Source organism: Hordeum vulgare, chromosome 5H, assembly GCF_904849725.1.
Source record: "Hordeum vulgare subsp. vulgare chromosome 5H, MorexV3_pseudomolecules_assembly, whole genome shotgun sequence".
NCBI lineage: Eukaryota > Viridiplantae > Streptophyta > Magnoliopsida > Poales > Poaceae > Hordeum > Hordeum vulgare.
In genome coordinates this window covers 516,295,703-516,302,619 of record NC_058522.1, presented here as the reverse complement: position 1 = coordinate 516,302,619, position 6,917 = coordinate 516,295,703, and positions in this window count along the sequence as shown.

Sequence of the window (6,917 nt, the reverse complement as noted above, 5' to 3'; positions counted from 1 at the left end):
CAAACTTTTCCGGGGGGTAATCACACGGATTGATTCCTCTCCGAAGAACTCCTACCGCCTAGGAGTCTCCAACCTCCAAGAGTAACAAGATAACGGGGAATGCTCAAAACTTGCTCAAATCTCAAATAGCTTGGGTTGAGAGGAGGAGAGGGAGACGATCTATCTTTTGATTGGAACAACTCTCAAAGGGGCTCACAAATGCTCTTGGGATCTAAGATTTGGTGTGAGCAAATGTGTGTGAGGTAGAAGTGTGTTCTTATGAGGATAAGGTGTGTTGGGCTACCCTCTCACGAAGTGGGAGGGGGGTATTTATAGTGGGGAGAGAAAAACATCCGTTGGGGACACTTTAAGTCACACAGGGTCCGGACGTCCGACAGTTTCTGGAAGTCCGGGCGTCCGCGAGGGGTCGGACGTCCGACAGGGGTCGGTCGTCTGAGGCGTGTAGATATCACTGAAAATACTGTGAATTGAACAGCGACCGGACATCCGGAGAGGACCGGAAATCTGAGTTATTCGACTCAACTTCTTCTGGTGGGAGGTTCCGTATTTCCGAAACGGAACAGACGTCCGACCCTCGAACGTCCGGAGGGAGCCAGAAATCCGAGTTATAGAGCTCACGTACTTCTGGTGCAGGGCTCCGGATTTCCGAATCTGGTCGGTCGTCCGGCCCTCGGATGTCCGGAGTGAGCCGGAAATCCGAGTTATAGAGCTCAATTTCTTTTGGTGGAGAGCTCCGGATTTCCGTAACATGTCAGTCGTCCGACCCTTGACCGGTCCTCGGACGTCCGAAGGGAGCCGGAAGTCCGAGGCAGTAGACCTGTTTTGAGATAGGAGCAAAGTAGAGAATATGTGGTATTGACCAGAACAGTGGAGATGTAGTTTGAGCAAGTTCATCGCAAAACCTGTGATCCCCTCTTAATAGTGCGGGATCCCTAAGGACTCAAGAATCATAAAAGGGTACTGATGATCCATACTTGAGTGTATACTTTTATTCGCTGATCATCACTCCGCACAACTAACGTCAAAGGAACTGATACCTTTGAGTTAGCCCTTTCACTTCAGCTTGATGTTGTTGTTCCTTCTTGGCTCAAGTTGAAAGCAAGACATGATGAAGTCTTCAAGTAGCTCTCCCATACACAATGTGGAAAGCCTAGCTTATGTATTCATCTTCATTTGTCCACCATGTGAACATCCACAAGAATCAAGCATGTAGTGCTCAGGAATGCTTATCTTGATCTTGTCCTTGTTAGCACATGAGAGCTTGTCCTTATCAACACATGATCATTAACAATAGTTTCAATGATATATTCATGCTGATCCACTTGAAACTTGCACACCACAATCTTGATGACGATCATCGCCACTTGACGTCATCCTTCATGGGTTGTATGGGATCTTCCTTTTGACGCAAGCCCATGGAAGCACACCTAACCCCCACATAGGACTCTCACAAACACCATGGGTTAGTACACAAACACGTAATGGACAATGCTTACCATACCATGGGATCACTTGATCCCTCTCGGTACATCTTATACGCTTTGTGTGTTGATCATCTTGATTTACTCTTTGTGTGAGATCTTGATCAACCTAGTGTCTCTATGACCATTCTTTGGATAATACCTTGAATACCATCTTGGTCATCATATAAACTCCTTGAACCCAACAGATGGACTTCAAGAAGTGCCTATGGACAAATCCTATAAATATAACTTAAGGCAACCATTAGTCCATAGGAATTGTCATCAATTACCAAAACCACATATGGAGATATATGCTCTAACACCAATGTGTGCTTCTATTGTTGTCTAGGTTCAAGCAAGTGAGTGCTTGAACCAACACCGGTGATTCTTCTTTCAGATATTATTGTACATGCTTCTTGCGGCAATTTTTGTTTCCAGCCACTCTTGATGTTAGCTTATTATTTATTTCTCATATTTTTTCTATACATATATTTTCCCACCCAATTAAGGCGCATCTTTATTTTCAACAGAATGCTACTTGTGTTGAGTGTGCTAGACCGGAGATCACTTCTTATCGGAGGCTACCTTGTTGAAGAACTCGTGACGTGTGAGGAGCTCTTATATGACCAGTTAATTGAAAATGTACATCGAATCTGCCTATGCATAAGTGAAATTAGTGTTGTTGTAGAAAGAATTGTATGTTGTTTGTATCAGATGAATTTGAGGTGATGTCTATTCTTGTTCTGTGTTTCAGACAATTCCTTTGATGAAACAAATGTTTCTATCAAATGTGAATATTTTTTGGTACAATAAATAAAATTTCTAAAGCAACCAAAAAGATGCTTTTGTATGATAGAAATAAGGCTTCGATGATACAAAATAAAAAAGTTTTCTATCACATGATTGTATAATATGTTTGCATCGCATGAAAGGGTGCTTCCACCGGTAGAAGTAACGCTTCTACGATTGAATAATATGTTTACAACGTGAAAGTATGCTTCCATTGACAAAAAAATGCTTCCTTGCAAACTTCTGGTGAAAAAATGCATTTAGGAAAAAATTAGTTTTTTTGGAAGCACATCGCAATCTAAAAAAAGATATTCCCTTGCACAAAACACATCTGCAAAACTAAAAATATATTTGTTCGTTTGAAGCAAACCAGAAATAGTTAGGAAGCTAATTACATGCGATTAATGCAAAAATATTGTAATTAGTGGGAAGCATCAATAATTAGCGCTAATCATATCCTCTCGTGGAGGTCCTGAGAGGCAAATCGGACGTCCCCGCTTCCTTCGATCCTACGATGGACAGATGGGCTGACGGATGCATTCCATCTATAGTCTGATGCCTAGCGTTCCCCTTTATGGATACCGTATTTGCATGGAAAAAATATGGATACAATTTTATACCCATGATTAGTGACCATACAGTATCATTAAGTCATGGATTAGGAAAAATGCTCGTGCTTTGCAATGGGGGCATACACTTTAGGAGCTCGATGTTAATCTACATTGGTTACATCCCTGTGTGCATGTGGATCGTAACTAAAACCAGATTAATCAATAATATAATAGCACTATTTAATTATTAATATGCTTATCATCCTGTAAGAAGTCAAAAAATAGAGCTAATTTAGGTCCTTTGTTCGAAAAAGAGACAATATTTTCTTTGATCTAGAGCCATATCTAGATGGGATTGTAGTTTATTTTTGTTCACATAGAAACCCAAGATTATTTGCCTCTAGAAATGAACATGAGCACCGTGCATTTCTTTCACCAAATTGGAACTCCAATTTTTTGAGTGGTCATATAGAACAACAGAGGAGCTTTTTAAGCGAGGAGCTAGGCAATCTAGGAGTAGCATATCTGGTAGTAGGTAGAAATATAAGTTGCTTAGGTAGTGGAAAAAGTGCTACAGAAACTATAACTTTATTAATCAAGCAACCATTTTAAGTAAATACAAAGCCTTTTTATCTGGCAGGCATGATTGTTGAATAGTACCACTAGTGGAAAACGGGCCTTTGGCTGGGACCCTTTAGTCCCGGCCTGCCTCTGGGCCGGGACTAAAGGCCCGGCCACGTCGCCCCAATTCTCAATGCCTCCCTCAAGGCTTTAGTCCCGGCCCGTAAGGAGCCTTTAGTCCCGGTTCGTGTCCCAAACCGGGACTAAAGGGCTATGTGGCGGGCAGTGGTGGTGGCAACCGTTCGTATCCCCCTTTAGTCCCGGTTGGTGGCTCAACCCGGGACTAAAGGACTAACACGTGGCCTGCCGTAGTGGTGGCAACCGTTGGTATACCTCTTTAGTCCCGGTTGGTGGCTCAACCCGGGACTAAAGGCCCAAACGGTTTGCATCCCGCGTCGTTTCGGGCGATGAAAAGCATGAACCGAAGCACACAGTCGCCATTTCTCTGTTTCTTCTTCTCTCTCGCTCTTGCTCTCTGTTCTTCTCCTCTCTTCTTCCCTTTTCTTCTTCCACCATGCCAACTAAATTTCTTAAGGTGCTCGCACATGGCACGACCAAGCTCGATGTCGTGTACACGAACGAGAGCAGGGAGGTGTCGTTTTTTCTTCAACAGTTGAAGGAAAAATGGTTTGACGACGCAATGGAGCATGAGAAGTTCTTGGGGCTTGATCTAGAGTACACGGCCGATCAACGCGGTGTTGCCATCATCCAACTATGCTTCGCACGCCATGTCTTGATCTTCCAATGGGCGAGGTAAGTTTTGAGGCTTTCTTTGATCCAAGATAATGACATTGTAATTTTATTTGTTTCAACCATAGTTGGTTCCCTTCAAATAGTTGTAGTGAAACAATTTTGATTAGTTGAAGGGGAACACAATCTAATTGGAATAGTGTTCCATAATCTGAAAAATCGTATTAGAATCAACTAGTGTTTAATATGTTCCATTGGAATCATAGTTGGTTCCCTTCAAATAGTTGTAGTGAAACAATTTTGATTAGTTGAAGGGGAACACAATCTGATTGGAATAGTGTTCCATAATCTGAAAAATCGTATTAGAATCAACTAGTGTTTAATATGTTCCATTGGAATCATAGTTGGTTCGCTTCAAATAGTTGTAGTGAAACAATTTTGATTAGTTGAAGGGGAACACAATCTGATTGGAATAGTGTTCCATAATCTGAAAAATCGTATTAGAATCAACTAGTGTTTAATATGTTCCATTGGAATCATAGTTGGTTCGCTTCAAATAGTTGTAGCGAAACAATTTTGATTAGTTGTAGTGAACACATTCTGATTGGAATAGTGTTCCACAATCTGAAAAATCTGATTGGTTCAGTATGTTCCATTGAAATCATAGTTGTAGTGATACAATTTTATGCGGTGTTCTTTGATCCAAGGTTATGAAAATTGCATATAGCTAGTGATCTCTCTAGGTTCCATTGGATAGCAATATGATATGTCATAGTCATGAAAATTGAATATAGCTAGTGATCTCTCTAGGTTCCATTGGATAGCTATAGTGATCTCTCTAGGTTCCATTGCATATGTTCTATTTGAATCCTAAAGATAATTTTCTCTTTAGTTGTAGTGAAACATGTTTCCTTATTGTAGCAGTATGTAACATTTGTTCCATTTTAATTTGTTTCTGTTGCAGGAGTGACAAGCATTGTCCAGAACTCATGGACTTCCTTCGCAGCGGCATCACTTTTGCTAGCGTTGACATAAGGAACGACAAGCTGAAGATGAGGCACAGCTTCGGTATTGAGATACCAGCTGGTTGCCTCGTTGATCTCCAAACGGTATTCAGGCTTCGACATGAGAGGACTTTGATGGGTCATATGGCAGTTGCCTTGATCGACGAGGAATATGGTGATACGAAGACCAGTTTCCCAAAGTCTCAGCACAAACTTTGGGAGAAGGGCCCACTTGATCCTATCAACATTGAGTATGCAGCAAAAGATGCATACGTTTCATACGAGTTGTACCGCAAGATTCGAGTCGTCAACTATGTCCAGCGTCACCTCGAGGAAGGTGGACATTCTGATTCAGACGATTCAGACGAGTAGTGTTCTCAACGTCGAACACTTGTATATATATCTATGGTAGCTATTATTATGTATTGTTTGGACTAGTATCATATACTGCTTGGACCAATTTATATATGTCTAGTTTTTGTTTGTGCCATTATAGTTTCCAAATTTGAATGGTTTATCCCTTTCCAACTTCATTTGCTACTTTTGAATGGTTTAGCCCTTTCTAACTTCATGGTATCATGCATTTCGACCACATATATATACAAAAAGAAGTGTCCACCATACATGAGAGAAGAAGAATGCCGACTGTTGTTGTGGGGGTTGCTTCTCCTTCTTCTCTTTGTGCTAGATATTTGTTATGCACTAGGGGAAGAAGGAGTAGCGACCATCATCGTCGGTCGAAAAATCAGGTGAGGGAGTGACCACCATACATGAGAGAAGAAGAATGTCGACTGTTGCTGTGGGGGGTCGTTTCTCCTTCTTCTCCTTGTGCTAGATATTGGTTATGCACTAGGGGAAGTAGGAGTAGCGACCATCATCGACGGCTGAAAAATCAGGTGAGCTAGTGTCCACCATATATGAGAGAAGTAGAATGTCGTCTCTTATTGTGGGGGTCGCTTCTACTTCGAGAGAGATTGTCCGTTTTGTACACGAAGTGCATCCAGTTTTTGTCGTAGCCCTCTCAACTTTTTAACACATGTTATGTGGGTGAAATGATGATAGCATGCCAACTTTCAACATTTTCAGAGTTCATTTGTAGTGCTTTTCAATTTCAGGGTCAACTACTCAAAAAAATAAGTAAATGCACGAAAAATACCAAATGAAGTCAGAAATTGCTGAAAATTTGTGATGTGCCTTTGAATGGTGCATTTTGAACACACAAAAAGTATGGAGTTCAAATAAGTTCAAAAAAATGAAATCCCTTTGTAAGAGATGAGTTCTCGTTCGAAACGCTGATACTTCGAGAGAGATTGTCCGTTTTGTACACGAAGTGCATCCAGTTTTTGTCGTAGCCCTCTCAACTTTTTAACACATGCTATGTGGGTTAAATGATGATAGCATGCCAACTTTCAACATTTTCAGAGTTCATTTGTAGTGCTTTTCAATTTCAGGGTCAACTAGCTCAAAAAAAAAAAAGTAAATGCACGAAGAATACCAAATGAAGTCAGAAATTGTTGAAATTTTGTGATGTGCCTTTGAATGGTGCATTTTGAACATACAAAAAGTATGGAGTTCAAATAAGTTCGAAAAAATGAAATCCCTTTGTAAGAGATGAGTTCTCGTTCGAAACGCTGATACTTCGAGAGAGATTGTCCGTTTTGTACACGAAGTGCATCCAGTTTTTGTCGTAGCCCTCTCTACTTTTTAACACATGCTATGTGGGTAAAATGATGATAGCATGCCAACTTTCAACATTTTCAGAGTTCATTTGTAGTCCTTTTCAATTTCAGGGTCAACTA